Below are 14,246 nucleotides of genomic sequence, written 5' to 3'. Positions count from 1 at the left end.
GGTTTTGGTTAAAAAAATGAGCTGCACACTTTACTCCAGACATTTATTTAGAAAATACATCTTTAATTACAAATTTTCTTCGTTATGTTAACAGCAAAAGATGGTGAACAGTATAAATGGAGACGTGTGTGTGCAGTAGATGTGTCTGCAGCCGGTGCGGTCAGTGAGGTTGAGCTGCCCTGAGTTTCCTACCCTGCTCTGAGAACATCAGTGAGTGTGTGTGTGTGTGTGTGTGAGAGAGAGAGAGAGAGAATCTATCCTTGCATATTTGCGTGTGTATTTCTATCTGCGAGTGCAGAGGGAGTGAACACGTGTCAGTATTAATTTACTTTCTTATAGAAGCAAATCCTTGATGTGCAATATAGCAACATGAAATGGAATCGTGTTTGTAGCCAGTGTGTGTGTGCACGCACATGGGAAAGAGAGACTGTGTGTAGGTTTGGGGTTAGACACGGGACGAGTGAAACACCCAGGCTCTGCTCTGGGACCAATTGACTTTCTCCTGCTGCCAGGCGGATTATGTCATCGCTGCCCACCGTATTAGAAGAGCCCTGTGATGTCATACTAAGAGGTTATCCACCGGTGACGCTCCCGTTTTGTCTGTCTCTCTCGTTGGATGTCTAAACATCACCCGCTCAGATGTCTCTTTTACCTCTCCCTACATCTCTCTCATCTAGCTTCCCTCACTCCACCCTAACCTTTGCTCTGCATTTCTCTCCCCACCTTTCCTTGCCCCTCCTTCTGTTTTATATTTGCTCTCTTTCAGGTCTGCCTTCCCTGGGAGTCTCCGCTCTGGTCTCGGGTTTAAGGGTCTCGTCCAAAACGCACACCACACCCCGACTCGCCGCTCAAGCCGCTTCATCTGTCCTCCACTCTCCTCTCATCCCCTCGTCTCTCCTCCGCTCTGGGCCTGGGCAGCGGCAGAGGGGTCAGCGGTGCTGCGGGTTGGGGCTGTGTTCCGACAGACCTGCTTTTTCTGTCGTGCTTTTGTTCCGTTCTGCGTCATCGTGTTGACTGAATGGACCCCACACTTACCAGGCAGTTGCGCACCCGGTCTCGGCCTAACACTGAGCCATGTTAGTGGCTGTAATCTGATGGCAGTGTTTATTTTATGTAGGCTCTCTTTGAAGGCGCTGAGAAAGTCTTTGGCCTTTTTGTCCAGTGCTTTGGCTGCCCGCGCAGAGGTGCTTGCAGTGGTAATAGTCAGGAAGAATAATATTTGCATTCGTATTCACTCAAAACATGGTTTTTTTCCATATTAGTGTCAGAGAGGGGAGAAAGGGGACAGAAGGGGAGCTCTCGCTCTCTTTCTTTCTCTCTTTCTCTCTCTCACTCTCTCTTTTTAGAGAGTGTGGGGTTCTCGGGACCTTGGCTGTGGTGGCAAGACTGCGTCTACTCCATCAATCCTTATTACGCCTCCACAATCCCATAATAGGTACTTAACCTCTTCACTGTTTTTGAAGCTCATGCCATCACTCACTGTCTGAGAACAAGCGCTGGGCCTCTCTCACTTTCTGTTTCTCTCTTACACTCTCTCTCTTTCTGTTTTCAATTCAGTTCAGTGAGTTTTAATGGCATGACCAATCCAAAGCAAGCATGATGATGGCAGACGGTGCATGCGTCCAAGTTACAAATTCAATTTTTGCAAAAAATTAAAAGGGGGCTAAAACAATTAGCAAATTTAGCAGTGTTTCCATCCCATGGGAAAATGGTGCAAAATATAAAATGAATTTTGTAGCCACTGTTAAATGAATTACTATTAATTTTATTGCTAATAAATTGCATATGTTTTATATCTGTGAGCAACATCATTTTAGATGTTTTTGGGAGGTTATATAGGTTATATTTTGACAGGTTATATTATTCCGACATTTCAAACCCTGAGATATTAAGACTTGCTTTTTAGATATTATATCTGGAACTAAACTACCTTCAAAAGTTTGCATCAAGAATGCATCAAATTGATCAAAAGTGACGGTAAACAAATTGAATTAGATTATAAAGATTTCTATTTCAAGTAAAATAGAACCAAATCAGTCTAAATCAGTAAATGTATTTTGCTTTTAAGAATGTTTAGATATTTATACTGGCAAACAAAATAAAATATTGATTAAAAAATTACATTTTAATCATTTTATTGACAATGAAGCAAAGGTAACATCTTGGCAGTAGTCCCTATAATTCGCGATGGAAGAGGAAACAATGTCTTTATTGTGCTTATAACATTTCACAATGCTTTTCTACTTGAAATCATAATGATCCTGTAAGAAGTAAAGCAGGTGTGCTGTACATAAAGTAATTCTTATGTGAGATGAGATGAGATAATCTTTTCATTTACATGTAGACATCATCTTTGTGGCTGTAAATAAAAAGCTTGTGTGTACTTGTGTTTTATAGCATTGTTTTATAACCTATCAAAATCCCTTCAATAGGACTCTTTGTGAATGGCAGCATGCAGTTGGGTGTGTATGTGTTAACATCTCTGTGTGATATTTTGGAAAGCCCTCTGACATCACCTGTTAAACTCCAGTGATGCGTTCTCATTCAAGTAAATTACAGCGTGCCATTTGTAAATCATTCAGTGGGCGGAGCTTGACACTGAGCCAAATGACAGCTTTCTCTCCACATCAGTGGCTGCTAGGGTAAAGAAAACATTAGGGATCCTTCATTCTTGCTTTCATCCTTTCAGTCTTAACAGGAGATGACATTGCAATTTCTGTTCAACAATATGACATTACCTAAAGAGGGTATGACAATTTCTCTCTTTTTCTCTCTTACTCATTACTTGTTACGTTTATGCAGATGACCGCAGTCATACGGTGGACTTAGCTAGCGGCTGTTCCGAATCAGTCTCTGTCTTTCCCAGACTCCTCCCAGAACTGATCTATACACATTCGGCCCAAATATAGAGAGAATGATGTCTCTTTTGTCAAGGCTGTGTGTGTTCTGGGTGGGAGGCATATGGCATGTGCTTGCTTAAGGCCCGGCGTAGTTCAAATGATGATGTAACGCCAGGAAACGGGGGGAAATCAACCCCGGCGGTCCTGTAATCCGATCCCTCAATTTTTTTTTTTTTTTTTGCTTTCATTCTTATCCATGTTGTGTAAGTTTATTAAAATCTGGGACAATGACTTGACACTCTTTGTTTTGTTCAGATCCATGAATTTATTCAAAAGTATATTAAATCATATGCAATGAATTGAATACAGATATGTTTAGGGGCTTAATCAGAAATGTTATGGTGATACAACTGTCTTTATCATAATGAAGAAAAAAAAACAGAAAGACAAAACTTAAGTAGTTTGGCATAATCGACTATTATTTCAGTTTTGTTAAAGTAGTATTAATTTAAAAATATTTTTCTGCCTTATCAACCAAATTATATAATATCCATGGTCAATAGATATTTTAAAATATTGGATAATTTGAACATTAACATTTAGATTGTAGTTAGGTGTTGCTATTCCCCCAAAAAATTATATTAACTCATTTAATTATATATTTTTTTTTACAATGATAAGTATATTATAAAATGTTTTTTAGAATAATAATAAAATGTACATGTTTTCAAGCTGTAAGGAATATATGATATTACTTTTTTTTTTGGTGGTTACACAGTCACTGAGTTTAAATTAATTCACCATAAAAGTATTTATTTATTTATTTGAGCATTTTATTTTAAGATTTCTCAATATTAACTATTAGCTAAAAAAAATTCCTCAATAAACTCCTTATTTGTTTTTTATTAATAATTAGTAAGTTATTGATTTAAGGGATCTAAAATATGATAATGCAGAAATTAAATAAAGTTTAATGCTTTAAACACCAATAAACAGCTAATATGGGAGTAATAGGCATGCTAGGTAATAAATTGGTCCCTAAACTGAAGTGTTGTCATTGATCTGTCTCTCAATGTATTTCTGAGGTGAACTTGAGGTCAAGGTGGGCGACCGATGCAGGAGTCACCTGTAGGCTCAATGTAATTTGCAGTGAAAGTCCAGTGGATTGTTTGTTTCAGGTTAAGACTCTGATCTGACATCAGCACAAGCTTGGGTTGTTACAGGAGCTGTCACTGATAGGATTTATTCAGGCTGAGTCATGCTGAGGCTGGTGAGACTGATCCAGACTGATCCAGACACAAATGTTTGAGTAATGCTGCCCTACTGTACTACTGAGTGTCTGTTGTCTTCATCTAAGATGTGACTCTTTTTCTTCTTTGCTGTATTCCTCACCTTTGCCCTTCCTCTAATCCTCCATTCCTTCATCCGCTCCCTTTTCCCCACTGTCTGTGTGTCTTCATACATTTTTACATGTCTGCTGTCTTTCAGGGAAATTCCCTCTATCTATGACTCTGCCATTCCTCACATTCCTTTCATTCCTACGGGGATAAGATGCTGAAATGTGCTGGAGTGCGTGTGTGTATGAAGGGGTTTAATGGAGCGTCTCGAGCAAGAGATAGAGATGCGCTGAAGTGGGTGGTATTAGAGGAGTTTTTAGGATGAGGACGTTGTGCTGTATTGATCTTCTTGACCGTGGGAGGCTAATTGGCCATGTAAACAGATGTATAAATATAGAACAGTCATTATGACATACAGTACATTACACTGACAAACACAGAGAGGGAAAGTGGATGAGTAAGATGGAGTGGGATTGTTTCACCTTCGGAATGTGAAACTGACCTTTTTTACCGTAAACTCTGACTTCCTGTTACATGAGACCGACCTTTAAGTAATAAGGTTGTTTCTCAAGGCCAGCTGTAATAGCTATTTGTATATTCACTTATTGAGTCCAGAGGGCCCTTTTAAATGGATAGTTCATCCAGACTATTAAATTCTGTTATATATTTATGACCCTTGTATCGTTCCAACACCATGATAGTTTAATTCTGAAAACAAGATATTTTAAATAAAACATGAGAGATTTCTTTCCCTCCACTGAAAATCCATTTTATCCTCATACATATTTCATCCTCTGTTTACGGTTTTCGATGCATTCTATGTATATGCATTGCTCAGTGTATGTATGAATAAAAGCCTAGATTTCACAAGAGACCCTTCACAAAACCCGACCCCTTCGTTACTGTTGCTATGTCTGACAAGCCACACCGCTCTCACAACACACATCATGTTCTCACGCAGTTAGATTTACATTGTGGAGTGAAGAGGAAACTGACAACATGCCATCAGACAAGACAGAGCAGGCTACTTTAAGTATGAAATAAAGTCTCAGCTTTCAATTTTTTTATATTTTAAGAAGCACAGACAATTTTGAGGCTCTTTAAAGGGACTATATTATGCAATTTCAAGTTTTTCCTTTCTCTTTGGATTGTAACAAGCTGTTTGTGAATAGATAAGATCCCTAAAGTTGCAAAAACTAAAGTCTCAAACCCAAAGAGATATTCTTTGATACTTGTCCACGCCCTCCTAAAACACCTTGTTTATTCACAACCCAAATGTCTACGTCACAATGTAGGAATATATGCATAACGCTGCCCAAATGTTCATGCAAAGAAAGAAGGCTTAACTTTTATTCTCGCTGTTGCAGCCGGTGCCATTTTGTTGAGACGCTGTGTGTTTCGTTGTGAAAGCAAAGCTACTTTGTTTGAGCACACCTCCCTTTTCAGACTGATATGCTTTGTAAAAAATGAAACATTTCAGAAAGGCAGGGCATAGATGAGAAACAATAATGTACAGTATGTGGAAAATAATGTGTTTTTTTAACCTTAAACAACATAAATACATTTCATAACACCAAATACACAACATAATGTTATTTTTAGCAACATCATATAAGCCCCCTAATGACAGATTGCTAATGCTGTAGTGCCTCAGTTCAAGCAACACGTGAACTGATCATCTCTACATATTTACTGGTTAAAGCATGAAATAAATATGAATGAACATCAGAAGGTATCTTGTTTAAACCGTGGAAAGATGTCAATACACTGCATTTTTCAAGTTCAAGTTCACCGAAGTTAATCTGTACCCCTGTCTGGTTTGTTTGTCGGACAAAAATGGCAGCGATGTCATTGTGATTGGTCAGATCACCTGTCATTCAAGCTCCCTGTGAAGGGCCAATTGTGTCAGTTTGCAGAGCAGTACAAGTATTTCGAAGAATGTCCATAAAATGTAAGTCTGTGGGGCCCAAAACAACACTGGATCCCACTGACTCTCATTGTACAGACAAAAAAAGAAATGTTCAAAATATCTCCTCTTGTGTTCTACAGAAGAAAGCATTATTTGTTTGGAATGACACAAGGGTGAATAAACGATGAAAGAATTTTCTTCCTTTTTTATGAACTATCCCTTTGACACACATCTCACAACAAACATTAAAGATGATTATTTGTGTTATTTTAGTTGAGTTGTATTAATTGAACTTCAGGAGTTCTTGGTTCCTGTGATAATTTCTGACTCACCTAAAAGCCATAAAATGCCTGTTTAACCTTAATGTCGGACTGATTGACAGGTGAGTAGGCGGTCCTTTGATGTTGCCTTTGCTGGATCTACCGGCACCTCCAGAGTGTAAGTGATAAGTGAGAAAAGAACTGAATATGAAAGCACTGAGCTTAGAGGAGAAACACACATCCATGTTCGGCAATGAGAGCCACTGACGAATGTGTGGCAGCACAGGCAAAGAGCCAGAACCACCATGAGGGTGGCATCAGACCCCACATGATTACAGCTCGCAAGACAAAACACGAGTTACCAAACAATGAGCTGCTGACAGACCAGTCTACAAAAGACTCTATAACAGTGCCAATGAAAAGACTGGCATAAGAGGTAGCTATCAAAGAGGTTTAATGGCCTCCTGAGGTTCACAATGATAACCGTCCCTCCCTAAAATACTGATACTAGAGTTTAATGAAAACTGAGCTGTTTTTTGATTATTTGCTCTAGTTTGGATTATATAAAGTGATTATAGGTTACTTCAAATATGTAAATTTCTTAGCTGGGAAGACATAAGGAGGATCATTGCTTAACGCACAATGGAAATGCCCAAGTTATTGTTCTTTGAGCCTATTCTGTGTGGGACTAAAAGGCACATTTTTGCAAGAGGTACGGATGTTGGTTGGCATTAGTCACACGACTGAGAGCATGAGAATGCCCTCCAATGGCTTCCCTCTTTCATCTCCCTGGGGTCACAATGAAAACCCAGTCAGTGGGACAAACCGATGACGTTGGAGGAGCATTCCAGGATCTTTTGTCTCCTCTCACCAATACGTTCGCACCCTCTTTCTTGCCTTCCCACTGTCTCTCCGTCAGCCGACATCAGCCGTCCATCGTATCTCATCCTGCTTTATCTTTACGTTTCCTTTCCTCTGTTTTTGAGCAGTGAGATTCCTCCCTTAGAAAACACACAGCCCTCCAGTTAGCCCTCTGTGACGCAAGAGGAGCAAAAGGGGGTCCAGTAAGGGGAGGGTCGAGTGCATGTGTAACAGAAGGTCTCCAGTAAAGGGGAGGGTGATGAGTTTGGCCTTTGGCCGCTTGTGACGCTTCTCTCTTGTGAGCTATCAGACGAGCCTGACAAAGACATTGAGAATGCCCAGTGTCTCCTGGGTATCTTTTTTTAGCTACAAAGAATGCGCTAAAAATAGCCACACTCACGCTGGTTGTCTTGTATTTTTCTTTTGTCCCATCAGTCAGTAGTTCTTTTTCAGCTGGCCTTGTTGAAGTTTCTCAAAGAGAGAGAGAGAGACATACCATGCTAGTGACCAGACCTGTTTACATATTTCACTCCTGGTTCCATCCGCTTGTTTTTGTTATTGTTTAGCAGCCCCCGGTTTATGTTTAGCCCTCTCCTCCAACACCTACTCTTCCGCCGAGATAAAGAGAGATGGAGAGGCAGTGAAAGACAGAGAGATGGAAAAAGAGATAGAAGTCAAACAGGCACATAATGAGAAAAATGTTGTTGTTGTTGTTTTTGTTTGTTTTGCAGTAAAACAGACTTCTTTTTAAAGAATATACCCTTGAATACTAATGATGATGATTCATGATTGTTTTTATGTTTAGTAATAGTTGTTCATGGGTCCCTTGTTTGTCTTGTGCAGAGCTGGGGGTGTAAACTTTTGAACAGGATGATAATGTATAATGGTAATTGTAAATATCATTGTTTCACTGGTAGCTACCGTCTTCAGAAGTTACATAAATTAAATTTCCTCTTCAGGAACTCGAGCTGCGTCAAAGCACTTTGGGGAACGCGCCCAGCGTGCGCGACTCTGAATATCGTGTGAAATCAGACCAATGGAAGAGCGTGACGTCACCGGTGGAGTGACGTAAGCGACCAGGAAGCTATAAAAGCACGTGCCACGCAGCTGGCGTCAGCTTCGCGTCTCTCAGCAAGCGCTCTGTGTGTGAATGTCAAACTGTTTGTCTGTGAGTCTTATTTACTGTTGTCTGTCCAGTTTAAGAGCTCCTAGACATGCCTAAAAGCAAGGCGAAAGTTAAACACACTGGCGATTCCAAATCGCGTTATAGGCTGTGTGTTCCTCCCTGCCCAAGATATATAACGGATACACACAGCCTTTGCGTGGTTTGCCTGGGTTCGAAGCACGCTGAGTCGGCTCTTGAGGGGGCCGACTGCCCACACTGTGAGCGTATGTCGGTGCGGCTGCTTCGTTCCCGGAGGGCCCTCTTCGAGGAGGGGGCCTTCGCCAGCGTTCCCCGCGGTGCTGGTCCCGCTTCTGCTGAGGCAGAACGGCGGCTGCACTCGTGGGGTTCGCAAGTGGATCTGGTTGAGGGAATGGAGACGGGCCAGTCCCTATCTCCTTCCACTTCTGCCAGATCCGGCACCCAATCCCTAGAGTCGGAAGCATGCTCAGCGGTTCCTTCCACTCAGGGAGAGGGGTCGACGCTCCGCCTCTCTTCCTCCAAGGAGGTTGATGTGGAGTCGCTCGACAGGGATTCGCCACCCCACTCGGCACAGTATGAGGAGCTCTTGGAGGTGGTTACTCGCGCGGTGGCCAAATTAAACATCGATTGGCCTGCTGAGAAAGCAGCTGAACTGCAGAGAAGCAAGCTTGATGAACGCTTCCTGCGCGCGAGTCAACCACCTCCCAGCCGGGGCCTGCCATTCTTTCCCGACCTGCACGAAGAGATCTCCAGGTCGTGGAAACGTCGATTCTCGGCCCGCCTCTACATCCCCTCTTCAGACTACTATGGGAACGTAGTGGGGATGGGAGAGCGCAGCTATAGAGCGATGCCCCGGGTGGAACAGACGCTCGCGAGCTATCTGTCCCCTTGTGCGGCGTCGTCTCTAAAGGCCCCGACGTTGCCCTCAAAGCCACTCAGAGCAACATCGGCTTTGGTGGGCAAAGGGTATGCGGCAGCAGGTCAGGCTGGTGCGTGTCTGCACACCATGGCAGTGTTACAGGCGTACCAAGCCGACCTGCTGAAGGAGCTAGACGAGGGAGAGGAGATCAAGTCCCATGACATATCAGAACTAAGAAGGACCGCTGATCTCTCCCTCCGCGCCACCAAGGAGACCGCTCGAGCGATTGGGCGGTCCATGGCAGCTATGGTGGCCGCGGAGAGGCACTTATTGTTGACCCATAAGTCAACCATAAGTCTGCCTCATGGATGCCCCGATCCAGCCAACTGGCCTGTTCGGCGACGCAGTCAATTCTGTTGTCGACAGGTTTCAGGAGGCCCGCAAGCAAGCGGCGGCGTTCCATAAGTTCCTCCCTCGTCGCTCCCTTGGGGCATCTGGGCGGGAGATGCCCCAGCCGCTCCCTAGCACCGCGAGGCCCAAAAACAGCCGAGGACTTCCCAGCCCAAACAAGATCTTAGGGCAGTTATTGAAGCTAAGAAGTCCTCGGCCAAGAAACCCTGACGCCAACAACCCAGGGTTTCAGAGGGCAGCCTCTGCTGGGGTAGAGCGGTACACACCGCAGTACACGGTGCCCGTCTCACCTCAGCGCCCTCTGGGGGCCGGTCTGCCAACCCTGCCAGTGTTCCAGGGCGCAGCAGGTCCCAGCGAGCATCGCTCTCAGTATCTTCCGCCCGTGCGCGTAGCGGGGCTGAGACGCTCGCCGCCCCTGCGGGGGCCTCTTACACCAGAGATCAGTCTCAAGAAACTACTGCCAAATGTATCTCGATGGGTCCTGCACACAGTAGAAAAAGGCTACCGCATTCAGTTCGGCTCCGTGCCGCCAATATTCAACGGGGTCGTTCAGACAATAGTCGGCCTCAGGCAGGGTCTGGTTATGGAACAGGAAGTGAAAACCCTATTAGAGAAGGAGGCCATCGAGGTGGTCCCTCCTCAAGACTGGGAGTCCTTATTTTACAGCCGGTATTTCATAGTTCCGAAGAAGGATGGGGGGCTGCGTCCGATTATAGACCTGAGGGTCTTAAATCGTTCAGTTATGAGACTAAAATTCAGAATGCTCACAATCAAGCAAGTTGTAGCGCAGATCAGGTCCGAGGACTGGTTTGTCACAATAGATCTCAAAGACGCATATTTTCACATATCCATCCTTCCACAACACAGGAAGTTTCTGAGGTTCGCTTTCGGGGGCGAAGCTTACCAATATCGAGTACTTCCCTTCGGCCTTGCACTCTCACCCCGCACGTTCACAAAATGTGTAGACGCAGCTCTGGTCCCCCTGCGCATGCAGGGCATCCGCATTCTCAACTACATCGACGATTGGTTGATCTTAGCTCAGTCAGAGCAGGCTGCGGTTCGGCATCGACATGTCGTCCTCGCACATATGGGGGAGCTGGGTTTGAGACTGAACGCCAAGAAGAGTGTGCTTTCTCCGGTTCAGAGAACCACCTATCTAGGCGTAGTATGGGATTCGACCGCGATGCAGGCACGATTGTCCCCTGCTCGTATCGAGTCGATCCGCATCTCAGTCGAGAGAGTCAAAGAAGGCCAGTCACTCACTGTCAAACAATTTCAGAGATTGTTGGGTCTGATGGCAGCTGCGTCCAACGTGATACCTCTTGGCCTGCTGTACATGAGGCCCCTACAGTGGTGGCTCAAGACCAAGGGATTTTCCCCGAGGGGCAATCTACTTCGCACTATCAAGGTCACGCGGCGTTGCCTACTTGCCTTAGACGTGTGGAAGAGACCTTGGTTCTTGAAACAGGGCCCGGTGCTGGGAGCCCTTTTTTTGCCGTGTAACGATAGTGACAGATGCATCCCTCACTGGCTGGGGTGCAGTCATGAGTGGCCACCCTGCCCGTGGTCTGTGGAGCGATCGCCATCAAACATGGCATATCAATTGTCTAGAAATGCTAGCAGTTTATCGTGCACTGAAGCACTTCCTCGCAGACCTAAGGGGTCACCATGTGTTGGTGCGCACCGACAACACATCGGTGGTCTCCTATATCAACCACCAGGGAGGTCTGCGTTCGCGCCCTTTGTAAAAGCTGGCGCACCAGATCCTGGTGTGGTCCCAGAGAAAACTCCTCTCATTAAGAGCAGTATATATTCCTGGGAAACAAAATGTGGGAGCAGACATACTGTCGAGGCAGGGGCCGAGGACCGGGGAATGGAAACTTCACCCACAAGTAGTGAAGCAGATATGGAGAATATTTGCCAGGGCTCAAGTAGACCTATTTGCATCTCAAGAGACGTCTCAATGCCCCCTTTGGTTCTCTCTAGTTCATCCAGCTCCTCTGGGACTGGACGCTATGGTACAGACCTGGCCGAGGCTTCGTCTGTACGCATTTCCCCCTATTGCTCTGCTCCCGGGAGTTCTGGCGAGAGTGCGCCCGGACGGGGTCTGTCTGTTGTTAGTAGCCCCGTTCTGGCCGGGCCGAGTATGGTTCTCAGATCTAGTCTCGCTCCTCGATGGCTCTCCGTGGGAGATACCGATCAGGACAGACCTACTCTCGCAGGCGCAGGGTACGATAATTCACCCTCGCCCGGAGTTGTGGAAGCTGTGGGTGTGGCCCCTGAGGGGGCACAACTGTTAGCAGCCGGTCTCTCAAACGAGGTTGTTGAGACCCTTCTCCAATCCAGAGCTCCCTCAACGAGGAAACTGGTACAGTTCTGGAGTTTCTACAGGCTAGGCTCTCTGCAGGGTTGACCCACTCCACGTTGAAGGTCTACGTGGCGGCTATTGCGGCCTACCACGCCCTTCTCGAAGGCCAGTCTTTGGGAAGACACCCCCTAGTTACACGTTTCCTCCGCGGTGCGCTGAGGCTGAAACCTCCAGTACGGTCCCGTATTCCCCCGTGGGACTTGGTTGTGGTGTTAGAGGCAATGTGCAGACCCCCATTTGAACCTATTCAAGATATCTCAGACAGACATCTCACACTTAAAACCTCCTTTCTGTTGGCTATCACCTCTCTGCGGAGAGAAGGAGACCTTCAGTCCTCCTGACCTAAGCTGTGCTCTTCGGATACACACTAGGAAGGGGTTTGGTAGTCTGGCGGCGTTGGTACTCGTTCCCCAAAGCGCTTTGACACAGCTCGAGTTCCTGAAGAGGAACGTCTCTAGGTTACGTATGTAACCGTAGTTCCTCGAGGGAACGAGACGCTGCGTCTCGGAGCCATACCCCCGGCACCCCTGCCGGCGCTTGCTGGTACTCGAATCTGACGCCAGCTGCGTGGCATGTGCTTTTATAGCTTCCTGGTCGCTTACGTCACTCCGCCGGTGACGTCACGCTCTTCCATTGGTCTGATTTCACACGATATTCAGAGTCGCGCATGCTGGGCGCGTTACCCAAAGCGCTTTGACGCAGCGTCTCGTTCCCTCGAGGAACTAGGGTTACATACGCAACCTAGAGACGGTTTATCAGATGACAAAATACGTAAAATTTACCCCAATCATTCTATATCTGTATTAGGACTTTTTTTCTTGTTGTTTTAAGACTAAACCTTTCCAAATTCTATTACATTCATGCTTCAAAAAATAAATAAATAACTGGAAAAAAAACTAAAAGATATACTGTCTGAATATAAACCCTGTTCTCTACTAAATTTATCTTCTTATGTAAATTCTTATGTAAATGCTTATTTTTTTCCAAGCAAGAAAATGTTTTTTGAGACAGACTGGGAAGAGATGGTTTGAGATACAGACAAGACACATACAATGACAGGTGAGGAAAGAATGTTTAAGCCGACTCTGTGCAGGATGGTCAGCATTCCTGTGTTTGTATACGTGTGCTTTAACAGACTGAACTAAGTCTGCAAAATGTTAACACGCTCATGAGATGAACAGATGAGACGCAAGGAAAGGGGGGTGAGTGTGGAAAGACTTGCCCACCCTGTAAAAATTTCCTTTTTGCGTGGGCTGTTCTCCATCTTCATTCTGTTCTCCTACTTTCTTCCTCTCTCTTGGTCTCTCTTTGAACTGCTCATTCAAATATGTCAATATTCAAGTGCATATTACAAATATAGTATGTTACAGTAAATAAATGGAATTGAATAGAAATAGTTGCTTTAGTTTTCTCTTTTCTTAATTAGTATTTCATTATTTCAAGTATTTCATTTCACCTACTGACCTGACCTGACCACAATGCACACTCATTCTCTCTTATACCATCCCGATTCCTAATGTCTTCCAGCAAGCAGCTTGCATCAGAGTGTATGTTTGTGTGCGTCAGGGTAATATCTGAACACTGCTGCCAAGCTCTAAGAACCGGAAGACAGCTACTGCCGCGAGTGATTTACAACTACTTATTACCGTTTCGTAAGCAGATTAAGCTTGTGTTTGTAAGTGAGTGTTAAGGAAATAAAATATCATCTGGACATTCCAGTACGTCAGATTTTAAGAGATAAATTCTATTAAGTTAATTAGTTGTAATCTAACTCTCTCTCTCTCTCTCTCTCTCTCTCTCTGTGTGTGTGTGTGTGTGTGAGGGCATGTTTTTGTGACATATCAGGACACAACTCTGTACAATGACATGGGTATGACACAGGTATTACAAGGAGAGGGTGACTTATGAGGACATAACCCATGTCCCCATTTTTCAAATAAACCTTTTCTTATAAACCTTTTTGAGAAAGTAAAAATGCACAGTTTCCTGTGAGGGTTAGGGTTTGGTGTAGGGTTGGTGTAGGACCATAGAATAAACAGTTTGTACAGTATAAAAACCATTACTATGGGATGTCTCCACTTTTCACAAAAACAAACGTGTGTGTGTGTGTGTATGTGTACGTGTGTGGCTCGGTTACATGAACTGTCCTTTGTATGTGGTGACAAAACGTGATACATGTTTTCTTGATTTGATTTGATTAGATTTTTACTCATTTGGGTATAGTTATGTTACAATGCTTAAAATAAACTATTTATTG

Source organism: Carassius gibelio, chromosome B16 (assembly GCF_023724105.1).
Source record: "Carassius gibelio isolate Cgi1373 ecotype wild population from Czech Republic chromosome B16, carGib1.2-hapl.c, whole genome shotgun sequence".
Taxonomy (NCBI): Eukaryota; Metazoa; Chordata; class Actinopteri; order Cypriniformes; family Cyprinidae; genus Carassius; species Carassius gibelio.
This window is presented reverse-complemented; position numbering follows the sequence as displayed.